The sequence below is a fragment of the Furipterus horrens genome, unplaced genomic scaffold (assembly GCF_987537825.1).
Source record: "Furipterus horrens unplaced genomic scaffold, mFurHor1.1.pri manual_scaffold_2, whole genome shotgun sequence".
Classification (NCBI taxonomy): domain Eukaryota; kingdom Metazoa; phylum Chordata; class Mammalia; order Chiroptera; family Furipteridae; genus Furipterus; species Furipterus horrens.
In genome coordinates this window covers 68847924-68869046 of record NW_028327172.1, presented here as the reverse complement: position 1 = coordinate 68869046, position 21123 = coordinate 68847924, and positions in this window count along the sequence as shown.

Here is a 21123-nt window from a genome sequence, read left to right as displayed (position 1 = left end):
TTCAGGGTCTTTTTTGCTTCCTATAAATTTTTGAAGTTTTTGTTCTAGGTATGTAAAATATGTCATTGGAATTTTAATAGGGATCTCATTGAATCTATAAATTGCTTTGGGCAGTATGGACATTTTAATGATGTTGATTTTTTCCCCGTCCATGAACATGATATATTCTCCCATTTATTTGTATCTTCCTTAATTTCTTTCTTCAGTGTTATGTAGTTTTCTGAGTACAGGTCTTTTACCTCTTTGGTTAAGTTTACTCCTAGGTACCTTTTTTCTTGTTGCTAGAGTAAATGGGATATTTTTTCCAGTTTCTATCTCTGATATTTTATTGTTGGTGTACAGAAATGCATTTGATTTCTGAATATCGACTTTGTGTTCTGCTATTTTGCCAAATTTACTTATTAGGTCAAGTAGTTTTTTGGGGGTATCTATAGGGTTTTCTATATACACTATCATGTCATCTGTAAATAATGACAGTTTTACTTCCTCTTTTCCAATTTTGATGTCTCTTATTTCTTTTTCTTGCCTGACTGCTGTGACTAGAACTTCCAAGACTATGTTTAGTAGGAGTGGTGAGAGCGGACATCCTTGTCTTGTTCCTGATCTCAGGGGGAATGCTCTCAGTTTTTGCCTATTGAGTGTGATGTTGACTTCAGGTTTCTCGTATATGTCTTATATTATGTTGAGGTATGCTCCCTTTATTCCCATTTTGCTGAGTGTCTTCATCATAAATGGGTGTTGTACTTTATCAAATGTTTTTCTTCATCTATTGATATGATCATGTGATTTTTGTCTTTCATTTTGTTTATATGGTGTATTATGTTTATTGATTTGTGAATATTTAACCATCCTTGCATCCCTGGGATGAATCCCACTTGATAGTGGTGTATGATCTTTTTAATGCGTTGCTGGACCCAGTTTGCCAATATTTTGTTAAGGATTTTATAATCTATGTTCATCAGTGATATTCACCTGTAGTTTTCCTTCTTTGTTGTGTCTTGACCTGGTTTTGGAATTAGGGTAATACTGGTTTCATAGAAAGAGTTTGGGATTTTTCCCTCCTCTTGGATTTTTTTGGAATAGTTTGAGAAGGATAGGAGTTAGTACTTTCCTAAATGTTTTGTAAAACTCAGCTGTGAAGCCATCCAGTGCGGGGCTTTTGTGTGCTGGGAGCTTTTGATTACTGCTTCAATTTCACTAGTTGTTATTGTTCAGGCTTTCTGCTTCTTCTTGATTCAGTTTTGGAAGATTATGTGTTTCCATAAATTTGTCCATCTTATTTAGGTTGTCAAATTTCTTATGATAAAGTTATTTGTAGTAATTTCTTACAATTCTTTGTATTTCTCTTGTTGTGACTTCTCCTTTTTTATTTCTGATTTTGTTTATTTGGATTGACTCTCTTTTTCTTGATGAGCTGCTCCATGAGTTTGAATGTTTTTGAGTTTTTTCCTTGAGGTTTATTTCCAGTTTCAAGCCATTGTTATCTGCAAAGATGACTGATATAATTTCAATTTTCATGAATTTGTTGAGGCTTGTTTTGTGTTCTGCCATGTGGTCTATCTTTGAATATGTTCCATGTGCACTTGAAAAGAATATATATTTTGCTTCTCTTGGGTGAAATGTTCTGCATATATCAATTAAGTCCATTTGATCTAGAGTGTTGTTCAATGTCCTTGGTGTTTCTTTGCTTCAAAGATCTGTCCATTGACAATGCAGAGTTAAAGTCCCCTACTATGAGTGTGTTGCTACCAATATCCTTCTTAAAGTCCTTCAAGATTTTTCGTATATATTTGGGTGCTTCTGTGTTGGGTGCATATGTGTTTACAAGAGTTATATTATCTTGATGAATTGTTACCTTAAGTATTATGAAATGTCCTACTTTGTTTCTTTTTATGGCCTTTGCTGTGAAATCTGTTTTGTCTGATATAAGTATTGCTACCCCAGCTTTTTTTTCATGTCCATTTGCTTGAAATCATTTTTTCCATCTCTTCACTTTTAGTCTGTGTAGATCTTTTGTTCTGAGGTGGGTCTCTTTTAGTCAGCATATATGGGTCATGCTTTCTAATCTATCCAGCTACTCTAACTTTTGATTGGTGCATTTAATCCATTTACATTTAAGGTTATTATTGATGGGTACTTATTCATTGTCATTTTTCCCCTTTGTGCCTGTGTTCCTCTCTGTCTCTCTCCGTTTCTTCATCTTCTTAAAGCAAACCCTTTAGTATCTCTTGAAATGCTGGTTTGGTGGAGATGTATTCTTTTAGCCTTCCTTTGTCTGGGAAACTTTTTATATCACCTTCCATTTTGAAAGAGATCCTTGCTGGGTAGAGTAGTCTTTGTTGTAGGCCTTTATTTTCTTTGCTTGGGATATTTTTTGCCATTTCCTTCTGGCTTGTAGTCTTTCTGTTGAGAATTCTCATGATAGCCTTATCAGAGCTCCTTTGTATCTTATTAGCTGCTTTTAGGATTCTCTGTTTGTCTTTGAGTTTTGTCATTTTAATTATGATGTGCCTTGAGTTATCTTCTTGGGACCTTCTGTGCTTCCTGGATTTGGGTGACATTTTCTCTCATCGAGTTAGAGAAGTTTTCTGTCATTACTTTTTCAAAAAGGTTTTCTTTCCGTTGCTCTTCTTCTTTTTCTTGTATTCCTATGATACGACTATTATTATATTTAATGTTGTCCTGCAGCTCTCTTAAAACCTCTCCCTTTTTTTTTAGTTTTTTTTTTTTTCATTTTGTTGCACTGTCTGGGAATATTTTTCTACATTTTCCTCCATCTTCATGGTCAAATCTTCTGCTTACTCTAGCCTGCTTTTAATTCCTTCTACTGTATTCTTCAATTCAAAAATTGTATTCTTCATTTCCTCCTGGCACTTATTGATAACTTCTATGTCCTTTTTCATGCTGGTGTAATTCTCAGTAAGTTCCTTGTAGTTTCCCTGGAGCTCTTTGTAGTTTTCTCAATCAGCTTGCTGATCTCATAGAGCTTCCCTATAATCCATATTTTGAATTTCATTTCTGATATTTTGCTTTCCTCTATTTCATTTAGCACTCTTTCTGGGGATTTCTCCCTTTCTTTGATTAGGGGTTGTTTCTCTGTCTCCCAATTTCTGTGACTTTTCTTGTTTGTTTCTGCTCCTTAGATTGAACTGCACTTCTTGGATCTGCCCCTGGTGGCATCAGATCACGTCCCAGTCTGGGTCTAGGCAGCCTGTTGGAGACTACCAGAGCTCTACTGTCTTTGTCTCCTTTAGTTGTTAATCTATTCAATCTGTGATCATCTGTCATGCTTAAGCACCAAGGGCAGGGTAGATTAATTCCTGCGGGTGGGGCTGTAGCTTCCCCTCAGGCTGATGTCAGTTGAAGGGGAATGGTCTGCCTGCAGTATGGGGAATGAATCAGCACTGGGATCTGGTCAGTTGTTCCCTCAGTTCTCTCCATAAAGCCACCACCCCAGACTCTCCTTAAGCATCTCTAGTCCTCTCTGCCTTCCCTCTGCTTGAGCCCAGGGTGAGTGCCAGTATATTTTTGTACGTGATTCCTTTAAGAGCTCTTTGTTTCCAGTTGTTTATTTCAGGCAAGTAATAAAAAACCCTGTGGCTATTCACTTTTTAAAACTGGGTGCTGTCTTACTTTCCCCTCTGTTGCTTTGGGCTGGGGAGCTCTGCTGGTGGTTTACACCCTGCCCTTCTCAGGGGCAATCCCTGGCTGCTGAGCTGTTTCTAAGTCCCTTCGGCTACTACACATGGGAATTGAGCCAGCCCTTTCATGTCTCCACATTTCCTACCAGTCACATAGTGATGAAATTGCCTTTTCTGTCTGTCTGTCATTATAAAGCTTCTCTCCAAGTAGTGTTCAGTTGGTTATTTCAGATGATTTCTCCATAATTAAGTTGTAATTCCAGATGGTCCTGGGAGGAGGTTAGTGTAGCTTCCACTTACTCTTCCACCATCTCGGATCCTTGACTTTTTATTTTTGACCTTTACCAGTGTGTTGTTTCATTTCATATATTTCCATGTTGCTGATTAGCATGATTTTATATCAGCTTGAAAAACTACTTTCAGCATTTCTTTAAAGGAAGATCTAGAGGTAATAAACTACCTCAGTGTTTGTCTGGGCAAGTCATTATTTCCTCTTCATATATGGATAACTTTCCAAGTACAGTAAACTATTCTTGGCTGGTAATTTTTATCCTTTTACTGTCATTCTACTCTGTCCTGGCCTGTAGCATTTCTGCTGAGATGTCTGCTTATAGCCTAATGTGGGCTTCTTTGTAGGTTACTTTCCTTTATTTTTCCTGCTGCCTTTAAAATTATTAATATTTGACAGTGTCATTATAGTGTTTCTTGAAGGTCTTTTTCTTTGTCCTCACCTAAGGATTTTTTTTTTTTTATTGCTTTTTGAGAGAGAGGAAGGGAGAAAGAGAGACATCAATGCAAGAAATAAGCATCAATTGATTACCTCTCATACATACCCAGACTGGGTATCATGCATGCTTCTACCAACATCAAATGTGTCTGGACAAGGGATGGTACTCACAACCTAGGTATATGACCTCACTGGGAACTGAACCTGCAATCTTTCAGTTATAAGATGATGCTCCAACCAACTGAATCACATAAGCCAGGGTGGTCTTTTTGCGTTGAAATAACAGGGTATTCTACTAGCTTTGTGGACTTGAATATTTCCAATTCTCCAGGTCTAGAAAATTCTCACCTATTATTTCTTTAAATAAATCCTCTACCCATTCTCCTACTCTTCTTCTTTTAGAATACCAACTTATTCAAATAATTGCCTTTTTGAACGAATCTAATAGTTCTTGTAGGGTATTTTCACTTTTTAAACATCTTAGTTTTCTTGGTTCTAAGTTATTTCTGTTTTTCCATCTTAAAAGTAATTTATTCTTTTATATGTTGTACCATGTTACCAATGCTCTCTACTGTGTTCTGACTCTCATTCATTGAATTCTTTAGCTCTAAAATTTCTATATGGTTATTTTTTATAATTTTAATGTCTTTGAGGAACTTCTGTTCATTACTTTTATTCTTGTGTTTACTGTATTGTCTTTCAGAGTTTTCTTGTAGCTTATTGAGATTTCTCGTAACAGTTATTTTGGATTCTTTATCAGTTAAATTGCAGTATTCCATGACTTTCAATTTGGTTACTGGGGAATTATCATTTTCTCTTTGGAATGCGATATTTTCTTGATTAAAAAATGTTTGTAGGGCTACATTTATGCTTTCCCTTTTGAAGTAGCAGACAACTCTTTAACAAAGGTTTTGTGTCTGATGTTCTTACACTTCAATAGACTGGTTACTAGAAACTTTATTTTGTCTTTCAAAAGGTGGCATTATAGCTCACATTTGTGGTTTCTCCCTTGCTCAGTAACCATGGCCTATTATGTCTAGGCATTCCTTTTGTTTACAGGTATTCATTCTTTAGGGGGAGGTTACCCATTTAAACCTCTTCTTCTGGAGCGGTCTCCTCTGATACTACCAAAAGTTTAACCCCTTGTAGTTTTACCTTGGGAATGGGGGCTGCTTCAGTCAGTTCCTCCCTGTACTCTATTTTCAAACTTATTTCTAACCTACGAAGATGGTAATGCTGGAATCTCCCTTCAGGCAAGTTCAACTTTTACTGTTTCTCTCTTGTAGGTGGGCATTTGTCCAATTTGCAATCTCTAGGGGTTCTTTCTCCTCTTCCTCCCATTTTTGGGAGTGGATTTGGGGCAGATTAGCCTACTCCCTTGGATCTAAAGCCCTTACCTAGGTAGTGTTTGTTTATTTTTTGTTACACAGATGAGTTAGAAATCTTCTGGGTTCCTTGATAAGGTGCAGAAACACCTTTTTTCAGTCATGAATTTCTTAGTAGTTTAGAAAATAGGATAGAAAAGAGGAATGACTTATGCCACCATGATGGTGACATTACCCTTTAAACTTGTTTTCTTATTTGCAAGATTTGGATTAAAAAATATTACCTTTCTTGTAGACTTGTTGAAAATATTAAACAAAACAAGGGAACAATAATGCATGCAAATAATTTAACAGTCTGATCTCTATATAATACTAAATGGCTAGTTTTATTATTTGCTTCTGTTACTTTTGTTTCAATCTTACTTTTTTTCTAAAGTTTGCTTCCTCTATTCTAGTAGACATTGCTGTATACTGTATGTATACTCTTCTTTGGGCTCAGGGTTTAGTTTAAGAAGTGAGACATAGTTTTAAGAACTATGCATTTATCAAAGGACACAAACTTCCAGTTATAAAATAAATAAGTTCTGGAAATCTACTACTCGGTATGGTAACTATAGTTAACAATACTGTTTTATATATTTGTTAAGAGAGTAAATCTCACAGAAATTGTAAATATGTGATATGATGGAGGTGTTATTTAATGCTATGATGGTAATTATTTTGCAATGTGTAACTATCAAATCAACACATTGTACACCTTAAACTTTCACACTGTAAATGTCAATTATAACTCAGTAAAGGTGGATAAAAATAATAGATAATTATGCATTTGAAAATATTGGGTTGGCCTAAAAGTCTGTTGCTTTTTTTCTGTAAGATAAAAAGTATATTTTTCATTCTCACCAATAATTTTATTGATTTGGATCTTTTGAGCATGTAGGTTATCTCCTGCTATTGGCTTCTAGTGAGTAAAGGCAAGGGGTGCTGCTAAACATCTCCCAATGCATAAGACAGCCCCACAGCAAATAATTATTTGTCCAAAATATCAATAGTACCAAGAAACTTTGCAAAGTACTTTTGACATGTTTGATCAGTCACAACATGTTCTCCATACACTGCTCAGATTTTTTTTTTTTTTTTTTTTTTGCATTTCAGTTGGGATTTTACCTTTCTTGGAATAATAAAGCATAATATACTAAAAATGTTGCTTATCTTATTCCATCTTCAATATTAAAATGGCTGCACAAAAATTCACCAATTTTCATAAGTTTTTTTAAAATTCACACTAATATGACAATTGTCACAATACAATCTAAAAAAATAGTTTCCAATGAAGTTAAAGACATCTAAATGTTACTAGAGCTATTTATTGTATGGGGGAAAAGAACAACAACCATATTTTGGCCAACCCAATATATAAATCTCATTTCCCAGATATAATCTTTAAAAAATCTCCTGCATATTTTTGCAGAATTTTTCTAATGCAGTTAATTAACAAACTACAAATAAAATATAAAAACATTAAAATGAAATAAAAATATATTAAATGTTGAATGTCCTTTTTTCTTTAAAATGTATAGTACACATACTTCAAGTTAATAAACATATTATTTTTTATTTTAAATTGCTTCATACCATCCCTTGGTAGACATAAGACACAATTTATTTAACTATTTATCTATTGTTATTTAGTTACTTATATTGAAAATCACAGACTTCCATTCAAGATGGACACGTAGGTAAACACAGCTCATCTCCTTGCACCTACACAGCAAAAATTACAACTAGGCTACAAAAAATAAAAATTAAAAATTAAAAATTAAAGAACCCCAGGATTATCAGAAAACTGATCTGTATAGAAATCTTAAAACCAAGGAATTAAAGAAGCCACATTCATCCAGATGGGTAGGAGGGGTAGAGATGCAGAGACATGCAGAGGGGTGTGGAGATGCAGAGAGTAGTAGAGAGGCATGCAGACATTGTACAGGGGTCCCACACCCATGTGTGGTGGAAAAAATCATGAAGGATACCTCAGGAGCAGGGGATCCCAGCCCCATACCAACCACCCACCCCAGGATTTCACTGCCTGGAAGATAAGTCCCCATAACTTTTGGCTATAAAAAACACTGGGGGTTGGGGCAGTGGAAGAAACTGTGGGATTCCCAGGAGTCTCATCTTAAAGGGCCTGCAACAGACTTAGGACTTATGCAGATTAACTTCCTCTGGGCTTCAGCACCTGGGAAACAGTTGGAAGGGCACCAGTGGCATACAGAAATTGAAGTGTCTGGCATCAGGGAAAGTACTGGGAGAGAGCTTCCTTGTGGACAAAACTCCAGAGGCCAGACAGCAGCATTGTCCCATCCCTTAGCCCTCCACCACACAGCCACAAAGCAGTGACATGGGTTGCCCCAACCTTGGCAGTTACCCAAGGCTCTGCCCCATCTAACTTACGAGTGCACTTTTCTACAATAGGCTACACTACTACGACAGGGAGTCAAAGCAGTTCTACCTAATACACAGAAACAAACACAGGGAGACTGCCAAAATGAGGAGACAAAGAAATATGGCCACAAGAAAGAAGAGAAAAGAACTTCAGAAAAAGAACTAAATGAAATGAAGATAAGCAATCTATCAAATGCAGAGTTCAAAACACCGGTTCTTAGGATGCTCAAGGAACTCACTGGGTACTTCGATAGGATAAAAAAGATGCAGGAAGAAATGAAGGTTACACTAAGTGAAATAAAAATTTACAGAGAACCAACACTTGAGTAGATGAAGCTGAAAATGAAATCAATGATTTGGAACATAAAGAAGAAAAAATAATTTAATCAGAACAACAAAAAGAAAAAGGAATTCAAAAAATAAGGATAGGTTAAGGAGCCTCTAGTACATCTTCAAACATACCAACATTCAAATCATAGGGATACCAGAAGGAGAAGAGCAAGAGCAAGAAATTGAAAACTTATTTGAAAAAATAATGAAAGAAAACTTCCCTAATTTGGTGAAGGAAGTAGACATAAAAGTCCAGGAAGCACAGACAGTCCCAAAAAAGATGGGTCCAAAGAGGACAACACCAAGACACATCATAATTAAAATGCCAAAGAGTGAAGATAAAGAATCTTAAAAGCAGCAAGAGAAAAGCAGAGAGTTACCTACAAAAGAATTCCCATAAGAATGTCATCTGATTTCTCAAAAGAGACTTTGCAGGCAGGAAGGGACTGGCAAGAAGTATTTAACGTGATGAAAATCAAGGGCCTACAACCAAGATTACTCTATCCAGCAAAGCTACCATTTAGAATGGAAGGATAGATAAAGTACTTCCTAGACAACATAAAGCTAAAGAAGTCCATCATCACCAAGCCATTATTATATAAAATATTAAAGGGACTTATTTAGGAAAAAGAAAATCAAACCAATGAACATTAAAATGGCAATAAATTCACAATTATCAAGAATTGAATCTAAAAAACAAACTAATCAAACAAGCAGTATAGTAACAGAATCATAGATATGGAAATCATTTGGAAGGTTATTACTTGGGAGGGAGAATGGGGAGGATGGGGGAAAAGGTGCAGGGATTAAGAAGTACAAATTTGTAGCTACAGAATATATGGGGGGATATTAAGAACAGCATAGGAAATGGAGAAGCCAAAGAACTTTTATGCATAACCCATGGATATGAACTAAGGGGGTATTGTTGGGGGGAATGAGGGAACCAGGTGGAGGGAAGCAAAAGGGGGGAAACTGGGACAACTGTAATAGCATAACCAATAAAATATATATAAAAAGATTACAAATAATTATTCAGTGGACATTCTGATCTCCATTATGTACCCCTGACTAATTATTTTCTTAGAATGACTTTCAAAATGTTAAATTTCTGAAAATTTGTGAGGTTTATGATAATGTTTTTCCCAAAACTGCACAGAGCTTTTAGCCCTAGATATTTTTTTTTTTAAATCTTGATCTATGAATGGGTGCTGATATTTTGTTTTTTTTCCTTTAAGTACTAGTTCAATATAATATATTAGTTGAAATTTCATATTCCTTCTTTTTAAAAATTTTAAACTGGTTGTTTAAACATTAAAATTTATTATCTTACAATTGTAAAAGTTGACAGATAGACATAGGTCTTACTGAGCTAATATTAAGATGTTGGAGAACTCTTTCTGGATGCTCTAAGGGATAAACAATTTCCTTAGCACATCCAGCTTCTGCAGGTTGTGGATTCCTTTCTCTATTTTCAAAACCAGTAACAGTAGGCCAGATCTTCCTGTTGCATCTCTTTGATGACTTTTTTGTCCTCTGTTCTACTTTTTAGGAATCATATGGTGAGACTGGGCCCGTCTAATTCAGAATGATATCCCATAATTAACTAAAGGTTATGAATTATTCAGGTTTCCTTAGTTTTTACCTCATATTCTTTTTCTGTTTCAGGATCCTATCCCAGATATTACATTACATTTATTTGTCGTGCCTCTGTAGGCTCTATTGGTTATGGTAGTTTCTCAGATATTTTTTCCACTTTTAATGACTTTGAGTGTTTTGAGAAGTACTATTCAGGTAGTTTTTATAGAAAGATAAGATTTAGATTATGGTTATTTGAAGGAAGACCATAGAGATGATGAACTATTTTAATCATATTTTATTAAGGGTATGTAATATCAATATGATCTGTGACTCCTGAAGTTGACCTTGATTGATCCACCTATCTAGCTGTTAGTGTTTGCTAGGTAAATCTTGAGTGAAAGGTTGCTCTTTTTATTCCCCCACTTTTCATCTTGTATTTTTGGGAAGAAAGTACTACATATGCTCATCCCATAACTAAGGAGTGGATAGCTATGTTAACTTCATTGAAGGTGGCATATCTATAAAAATTATTTGAAATTCTTCTTCATTAGTGTATTTAATCATATATATATATGCCCCTAAATATATACATTATATAATTATTATATATATATGTGTATATATATATATATATATATAATTATGGATAATGCATGTTTATTTTGTGGTTCAGGTTATAATCCAGCAATACTGTATTTATTTGGTTCTTCAAATTGCCAAATTGTCCCAGCTTTGGCCATTGAAACTCTTCCATTGTGTGATTTCTTCTCCCTTTCCCTTTTTTTCTCACTTTTTCTTCTGTTTTTTTCCTTTTTTTCCCCCCTTCTTCCTCCTCCCTTTTTGTCTTTTTCGTTCCCTCACTTCCTTTCTTCCTTAGCATTTCTTTGTTTTCTGGCAATAGAAGCAGCTCCACACTCATCTTCTACATAATCTGCCCCAATATATAAATCAGCTCTCTCTCCAAATAGCCTTGGTTTTTGAATGGAAAATGATATTATAACCTAAGATGTTGGTACTAGATAGACTTGTTGCTACTGATGTATCATTTATTTTAGATGCTCTCTACTGACAACATATAACTACATGTGTATATTTTAACACTTCTATTTATACATATCTATAAATATTTCTATATGTAACCACCTATCTCTATAAGCTAAAAATGAATCCATACTAATTTCTAAAACTAATTTACTACCATCTGGTTCCCCTTGCTTATAGGTAAATTCTCACTCTAACAGTGAGAAACCTAGTTTCCACCATGTTCCAACCATTTATTTAATTGTTCAGTTCCAGCACTCATGCAGGGCAGTATCAGAATTGTTAACTGGTACCCCATGGGACACAACTCTATCAACTCGATTATAGTATGCAATTCTGTGGCCTTTAGTCATACAGACTATATCCATTTCCAAAGTTAGGTACACACCTTTTTCACATACCACCTTCAGTGAAATCGTTTTGTATATTTGCCATATAATTATATTCTTTTGTCACATGCTGAATTCAACCTCCAAAATTATATTTTTAAATTGCTTTCTGCTTTAAAGTTCTATGGGTTTTGATAAATGTATAATGTTACATATTCATCATTACTGTGTAATATAGAATAGATTTACTGACTCAAATTCCCTGTGCTTTACCTATTCCTTACCTCTACAGTTGATTTTTGGCAGCCATTGATCATTTTACTGTTTCTATGGATTGTCTTTTGCAGAATGTCAAATAATTGGAATCATACAGTATATAATCTTTTACAAATGGCTTCTTTGACTTAGTAATATTCACCTGAGATTTATCCATATATCTACCTGGCCTGATATTTCATTTCTGTTTATTGTTGCATAGCATTCAATTGAATGGATAAACATCACTTTATTTATTAATCTATTGGAGAACATTTTGGTCATTTTCAGTTTTTGGTTACTAAGACTACAATTATATGTGTATAGGGTTTAGTGTGACTATAAAATTTCAAATAATTTGGATAAATAACTGGGGGAGGGGACAATCTTAGGTCTATTCAGATTTTTTATTTTTCTTGATTTAATTTTGGTAGGCTTTGTGTTCCTAGGAATTTGTTTCATCTGGGTTATTCAGTTTGTTGGTATACAACTATTTGTAATACTCTCTTACAATCCTTTTTATTTCTGTAGAATTAGTACTGATGTTCCCATTTTAATTTTTGATTTTAGTACTTTAAGTCTTCTTCTTTTTAATCCATCTAGATAAATGTTTGTCAATTTTATCTTTTCAAAAAACAAATTTTAGTTTTATGGATATTTCTCTGTATCCTATTTTCTATATTTATTAATTTCTGATCTAATTTTTATTTCCTTCTTTACCAGGTTTGGGTTTAGTTTGTTCTTTTTCTGGTTTACGTTTTTATGTTAGGTTGTTGATTTTAGAGCTTTCTTTTTTTCTGAACTATGTTTTTTATTGTTGTTTTATTACTGTTGTCCCATCCCCCCCCCCATTACTCTCCCACTGTCTTGTTTTTTAATGTTAAGTATTCATAGCTATAAAGTTTCCCCTTACAACTGTTTTGCTGAAGCCCATATTTTGGTAGGTTTTGTTTTTATTTTTGTTTGCTTCAAGGTAGTTTTTTCTTGCCCTTTTGATTTCTTCTTTGGCCCGTTGGTTGTTTAGAATGTGCTGTTTAATCTCCACACATTTGTGAATTTTCCAGTTTTCCTTCTGTTACTGATTTTTAACATCATCCCATTGTAGATAACATACTTTATAAGATATCTATCTTTTCATAGCTATTAATTTATGATCTAGCATATAGCTTATTTTGGAGATGTTTCATATGCACTTGAGAAGAATGTATAGTACTTTACTCATTGTGTTGTGTTTGTCCTTTGTTTCCTTACTTCTCTGTCATTGTTCTATTCATTATTGAAATGAGGTATTGAAGTCCCCCACAATTATTGTAGAACTTTGATTTCTCCTTTTGATTTGTAATTTTTTGCTTTATATATTTTAGATGGTTTGTAATTAGGTGTGGAGTTGTTTACAATTGTATCTTCTTGCTGTATTAAACATTTTATAAATATGTATTTATTGAAAGCTATTTTGATTTTAAGTGTATTTTGTCTGATATTAGTATAGCCGCCCCTACTTACTTTGGGTTACTATTTGTCTAGAATATCTTTTCTTTCTTTCACTTTCAGTCTATTTGCATCATAGATCTAAAGTGAGTCTCTTGTAGACAGCACCTTCTTGTATTTATTTAAGTGTTTCTACCAGTTCATGCCCCTAGCAGCTTTTGCTCTTGAGTGGACTGATCTCAATTTGATTCTCTGTGATTGTCTCTCCAGATGCTGGAGTAATGGCTGTTCTCTGACCTGAATTTTCTGATGAGCCTAAGAAAATTCATTAGCTTATAGTTTGTTTATTTTTTGTTAAGCATGGGTTTGACAGCTTACAAACTCTGTAGATGTTGAAGACTGAAAGCAGAAGTTGCTCTTTTTTATATTGAGCCAAAATCTATCTTCTTTTATTTTCTAGATATTGGGCCTGAGATTAACCTTTAGATGTCTACAAAGCAACACCTAAAATACTTTTGTTCTTAGATTTTACCTGAAACCTGGAGAAATTATAATTTAGAGTTGCAATTCACTTACTAGATACTTGATTGCCTGTTAGAAATTAATGTTATTAGTCAAATCAACATTTCAAGGTAGATGGTATTATGTCCTTTTTACAAATGTGGAAACAGATACTTTGAAGAGGTGGAATAAATTATTTGCTAGAAAATGGCAGAAATATGATTAGGACCTGGTCTAATAGGATTAGAACTCAAACTCCATGTTCTTTCTCTGGCAACATGCTGTCTCCCAGCATCACATACATGTTGGCAGGGGAGTGTGAGTAGAGGTCAGAGGATATGACACAGGATTTCTTTCCTGCTTTTTCAGAGAAATCTGAGAAAGGTCCCTTGTTTTAAAATGTACCTCAGGTTTTGCTTTTATTATTCAGGTATCATAAGCCTGAAGGTCAGGAGATGATAGCCACTGAAAGGTAGTTTGTTACTCACAGTTTGCAAGAGGAGGGTGTATTTCATGTCAGATCAGCAGCACAACACAAAGAACCAGGACTGATCAGGAAGCAGAAGGAGTGAGGGGAAAGCATTGTCTAGAACCTCTGTTTTTGTTTGTGTAGGAGGAATGAATGAGGCAGGGTAGGAAGCTGAGCAGTTTTAGGGTTACAGAGTTTGAATAATTTGGGCAGGCTCTGGGCTGGTCTCTAGCTGCTCAGTACTTGACCCTGGGGTGATTTAGGGCAGGAGAATAGAGCACCCTACTGCAGAAGCCTGATGAAAGGAAGCAGGAGGGTAGGATTTTGCATTGGTTCATTTGCCTCTCAAAGGCATGTTCACAGGCAAGGACCTTGCTGTCTCTAGGAACTGGCTAATTGGGGTCTGCAAGGTGCCTCTGTTTCAAAGCATCGTAAAAGTAACAGAGAAAGCAAAACAAGACTAAACAAAACATATGGTTAATACAGCCCTCTAGCTAGCGTCGTAAAAAGAGATATATTCCACGTTTTAATCATTTTTCTGATTTTCCTTTAACAAAGCCTATGTTTTTTTCTGATTTAGCCTCCCTTTATTCAGCTATATTTGGCTTATGGGACACTGCCCTAGAGTGAGAGTGTATATTGACTAACATCAATGGAACTATGGCCTCATCAACCAATGAGAATTGGAATTAACTGCCTGCAGTGAGCTTAAAGATTTGGAGCTGGTCAAAGGAAAATACATGACCACAAGGTGGCAGTAGCACAAAGTGAACTTGACTGGGTGGTGCTTTGAAAGGTTGAATGCCAGGGGAAGAAGAAAAGTTTCTCACAGCAGGTATTCCTGAAATAGCAGCAGGAGGCCACCACTCTGAAGGGGATGAGGGTGGGGGAACTCCCAGGGAATTGACAAAGGGACTTGCTTAAATGTTAAAGTGATGTTGCTCACCAAGATGGGGAGCCTCTGTGTCCTGGATCTTCTGAAGAGTAGAAGAGCTTGGGGTCTTGCTGGCCCCCATCTATTGCTGGCAAATGTTGGGTGCTGTTTCACAGGCTATAAAAATCAGGCAGGCTCTAAATGGCTAAAGACGCTTCTTGGGGCTGCTTGTAAAGCAGTTAGATTTGTAAATATCTGCCTTTGGCATCTGTGAGTTTTGAGCTAATGGTCCCAGCCTGCTGTAAACAAGCAACCAAAGTACTAATGCACATAGGTCATCTTTGCCTCTCTTATACAACTCTAGAATATCCCAGATATAATATTCCATCAAAACTGCAACACATAAATTGCCTTCTCAAAAGACTGCACCAGATTTGGCGTGTCATGTGTAGGCTCTGATTACTTAATTATCTTCTCCTATCACAATGCTCCTATTCTTTCTTACCCTGTGCACAAAGTAGCATGAAGTCAGAATTTACCATTTTAAAATGCTTGCCTATGTGCTAAGATAGTATTCCTCTTTAGCCCCTGTTTCGATATCCATACCAGTGACTGAGGTCCTCAAACCCATTAACTCCTGCCTTCTAATGTTCCTCTACACTTCTTTCTTCTTCCTTGCTCCCTCCTCTGACCCTCTGATAGAATTGATAAAAATTAACTGACACTTTCAACTTTATTACCTACCCAGATCCTCCACATTAAGGTGGGGGAAATCTTGTTTTATCTTTTAGGAATCTTTTAACATCTTCATATGATTCAGTAAAATACTATCTTTTGATTGTCCACATGCTATTAAATGAAGTAATGGTAGAGGGAGAATGAAAGTGTTGAGACAGTGGATATATAGGTTAATGACATAAACATTCTGAAGCCCAGAAATTTATACATGAGGTAGACATTGATAATTTACATAAGTAGAGTGAACTATTAAACATTTCTGTAGGAGGGATGAATACTGGCCAGTCTTAGAAAGTAGGTGTATCAGGACAAGAATGTTAGTGTAGGTAGAATTTGAATTTGGCTAGAATGACTATTGGGGTTTGGTTAGAGAGAAATAAGAGCAGAGAAGGTACAGGACAGAAATGAGAAGTTATAAGCAAACATGCATATTTTTGTTTGGAGAATTAGATGAAATTGGAAAAGAAGCATGAAACCAGAATGTGGAAGGGTCTCTATCTTTGTAGCTATTTTTGAACATGGATTATTCCCACAGGTTGAGTTATAAACATTCATAGAGATCCATCATTGTAACCCAAAGCACACATTGTAAGAATGCTCAAAGCTGGGGGTCTTTTAAAAATTGGGAGGGGGGTAACTTAAATCTCAAGTCAAGTGGGATTGATAGCATTTTAATAGTTACTTGCTTATCTGTAAAATGAGTAAGAAGTTTAGCAATTATTAGAATTACTTTGGGATGTAAGCTGATTAGGTGATTCAATTATTGTAACTGAACACAGGTCTGGCTGCCTTCTGCTACGAAGGCCAGTGTTTGAGAGGCAGGTGCCGGTGTAAAGGAGAGTGGTTTATTTGCAGATGCTGGCCATTTGGAAGATAAGGTACTCATGTTTCAAAGCCCATCTCCACCGATTAGTGGATGCAGAGGTTTATTTATTATTTTTTATTTTAAGGAGGGAGAGGGGAACAGAATAAAGAGATCAGGGGAGGGGGTTGCAAAGTTCTCTTTGTACAGCTGAGCACAGTCTATCCCAATGAGTCAAGTGATTGATTGTTCAGTGTGCCTCATCCTGGTATACTTGCCATGGATTCATGTTATCCTGGCTTCATGTCATCCTTGCTCCATGGATGAAGGTCAGCAAATCTCCCTAAGCTGGGCTACTTGAAAGTGAAGTCTGTATTTTTTGAAACTAATTCCTATGATTCTTATACAAACATGCTGTTCATCTATATTACATATTTGTCAGAGTCAGCACTTACAGAAACAATGTCAAAAGAATAGTGGGGTGGATTACAATTTCCCACTGTTGCATTATTAGTCGTTATTTTTACCATGGGGTTGTTAAAACTCAATAGAACAATGTAAAACAATTAAACTTGTACCTAAATATTTATTGTCGTCTTGTTTCAACTGCTGTCCCACTTTTACCTTTTACTCACACTTACATAATTTAAAATCCTGTGCTCTGTAACAGCTGCCCATATATACCTAATACCTTCCTGGAGACTGAGAATATGGGATGAGCAAAAGTGTTCATGTCAAATATGTGTGCTTCAGCTTTTGGCTTTCCCACTCTCTAATTGTGTAAGATTAGAGAAACAAATTAAAACCTCGGAATTTAGTTTACTAATCTGTTAGTGTGTGAACTACCTAGGTGACTGCTTTTGCAGATTTGACATATTACAATGCCAAATATACTTTTTTTTTTTTTTTGTACATAGTTGGGTCTCATAAAATTTTTTGCCTAACAAGCAACACATATGTATCCGTGTTCACAATATTAAAAATACAAACTGGCTAACAGGAATCTGGATGTGTTTAGTCATGCAGGACTTCCAGTGCCTCTCAAGTTACCCCGAATAGCTATTTGCAAAGCACTCTGAAGGGTGGAGTAGCAAGGTACTCTCTCCCACGTGGTGCTGCTCATACTTCTCTTCCAGGCTGGAGAGCAGTAAGAGCACACACAAGAGAAGTAAGAAACCACTAGTGTGCCTTTGGAGAACTCCACCTCTGTCCTTTTGGAATTTCAACTGCTGTCACACTATAATTATCTAAGGAACATAATAAAAACCCTTTATTCTTTCACATAATAGCAAAAGGGCAGTTCTACCCAATATCTTTGATAATGTTTATTTTCTTATTATTAAACATTTGTTTAAAAGATATACCAGGATATGTTTGCATTAAAGATTGATATAGAAAAATATGAGATCATAATGGATTATGGACCAGGAAAAATTGGAGAACTGAAATAGGTTAATTTTGTACTTTTTTATAGTCAGATATTTTTTAAAAACCCAGTTTGCTATGGCTTTTACTAATTTGGTTTTTCAAAATGATGCATAGAAGATACTTAAAATATTCAAAACAATGCATATATATATATATATATATATAGTCTGGAAAAAGTCCAGCCATTGTTAATATAATGAAAACAGTTTGCATGATATCAGTGCAACCTGGCAGCCAAGAAGAGTGGACTGGAATGCACATGCATGAACAATGACAACTTCACTGTACTAGCCAGTGGGGGCAGTGGATGCCGTTGAGTGAGCATGTGTACTGTGTGGCCATTACATTCAAAATGACTGAGCAAATAGTGTAATGAATTGGCATCAGATTTTCCTTGAAGCTTGATCATTCCTCCATAGAAACTATTTGGATGATTCAGAAGGCTGCAGCTATAGGCAACTGGTGATTGGCAGCTTCACCATGACAACATGCCTACTCATGCACCATGTTTTAGGCAGCGTTTTTGGTGAAACATCAAACCACCCAGGTGGTTCAGCACCCCTATAGCCCAGATTTGGCACCCTGCAACTTCTGATTTTCCCAAAACTAAAATCACCTTTGAAATAGAAGAGATTTCAGACTGTTGATGAAATTCAGGAAAATATAATGGGGCAACTAATGGTGACTGGGAGAACAGTGTGAGGTCCCCAGATGCCTACTTTGAAGAGGACTGAGGCACCATTGTTCTATGTACAATACATCTTGTATCTTCTTCATAAATGTTTCTATTTTCACATATATGGCTGGATACCTTCTGGACAGAATACACACACACACACACACAGACACATAAATACAAAAATATGTATAGCATGAAAGCCCATAATTATAAACTTCTAAACACTGAGAATGAATGGTGAACAAAGATTTCTAAAAATAAAAAATACCTTATAAAAAAGAAGTATCCAATGTCATACACTTCAGAAATGCAAGAATAGAAGCAAAAGAAAATACCTCAATTCTGAGAGAAAAATTTGAATATACCAATACTCTATGCCTATTGAAACTACTAATCAAGTTAGAAGAAAGTATAAAAATATTTTTGAACATTTGAAGACTCAATATATATCTTGCAATCTTTCTTATGAAAATATTAGAGATAGACTTCATAAAAAGTAGTGATTATGCTAGGAAGCAAGAATGGATATTTTTTTTCCTGAGGCTGTAAACCATGTTTGGGGGATGCTGTTGATTGATTCTGGTGATGGTCAGATTATCTCGAGTCCCTTCCAGTTCTGATTTATTAATAGCAAGCTATAATGTCCCATTTTTATCATGTTCAGAAATTCAGGCTTTATTTTTCAGAATTAATACATAACTCTTGAAGTGGTTAATAATCAGTAGTCAATAAACATTTTTGATAACTGATCATTTATCACAAGTATTTTATTGGCAGATGCACAGTAAATATGTTTTCTTGATAGATAATATTGCTACAGCAACATTAAAATGAGTGGTAGATCAAACAGAGGATATACAACATGAATAAAGGCTATTCTGGGAACTTCCACTTTTCAGAATCTCTAAATAATTAAAAAGATGCAAATGAATTTATAGTAAGATAAAGTATTTTTCTCATGATAAAAGATGACTGATATGTTCAAAGAATGTATGCTACCGCATAATGATCTCTTCTCATGAGTAATGTTATGCATTCTTATAAATAATATTGACAATAACAACATGCTTTTCTGGTCAAGTGCTTCATGTACTTTTTATTTTACTTTCTATTTAGAGATATAAATTTAAATTAATTTTTACCCCAAACTTTTTATAATTATGATATAAAAGATCTTTTTCATTGAAACTTTTTTTTAAATATTAATATTATCAGTTTCCTTCTTTATTGCTTTTGATGCTATACTTCTGATGCGATTGAAGTAACTCAGGATTATTCTCTTTCAGTCTCTCTCTATCTCTCTCTCAATATCTTTGCTTTGAATTCAGTATTTTGAATTCAGGGCCACCACATTAGCAATTTTTATTCATAATAGTTTTATATCACATTAGCATTTGTTTTCATTAATATGACAAAAATCTCATTAGAGTCTCTGATTAGCATTTTGTCCTGGAAAATTGTTTCGTTTTATATCAGCATCATCATATGAGATAACAAATGACTGCTTAAAACCTTTGCAACTCTTCCATTTGAGCCATGGAACACATCCAACACAGTAGGTAGGAGGATACAGTTAGTAGAATCTGTATCTGCTTTTGCTCCAAGAGATTTGGTCACAAAAGTAACAGTTACAGCAACAATTAAACACTACAGTTTTGTGCTTTATATTGTATTTCCCTATTTTATCATTTTAAGAAGGATCTCTCTCAGACCATAATAGTTTTTTCCTAGATGTCATTAGACAAAAACATTTATATCTAGGCATTGACACTAGTATTTATGCCTTTAACAAGGTTGCTTCTGTTCCTTCTGCATCAGTGTCAAAAATAGGTAGGAAAACATATTTCCACCAATCTGTATTGTCTAGAGTAGTGGTATTAAGGAGTAGATCAAAGGAGAAGAGAGGTCTATGCTTAGGAAATGAACCCCAGTTTTGTTGGTATAATTTACCCATTCATAAAAGGGACATCTTTGTGAATTGTTTTAATAGTTTCCAGTGTTGTTAGAAGTATAATTGTTGCCATCAGTGTTTAACTAGATATTGAGAAAGGGAGCAAAAGAGACCAGTCATTGAGCTTAAGTAAAATGGGAAGCATGAGGCTACTTGCTTCACCAGGAAGCTGCAGCTTCACCCTCCAGGGGATCATAGCATTGCTCCGCAAAGGGGATTAACCCTTTTCCCTTCCCAGCTCTGGTACCAAATTTCCAGGTGGCAGCAAGGAAAGCCAGGCACATGCACAACAGAAGTTAAATGCTGGTACAGGGAAGATTCTTAACCAAATAGGCCTGTCAGGCTAGCCTGGGGAAAGAAGGGATTGGTTGGGAGATATACCCATCCAAAGCTCACAGAAGCTTGGGAAGTTGATTGGGTCTTTTGCCAAAGCACTTGGTCCATCCCAAAACCAAGCTAACATAATCCTAGGGGAACAAAGAAGCCCCCACCACCACCTGGTGGTGTACTCATCCCGGTAGGTCATTAGTGCATGCAGCAGATGGTGTGGGCTACAAAAGAACTAATCTCTCTGTCTGTCTGTCT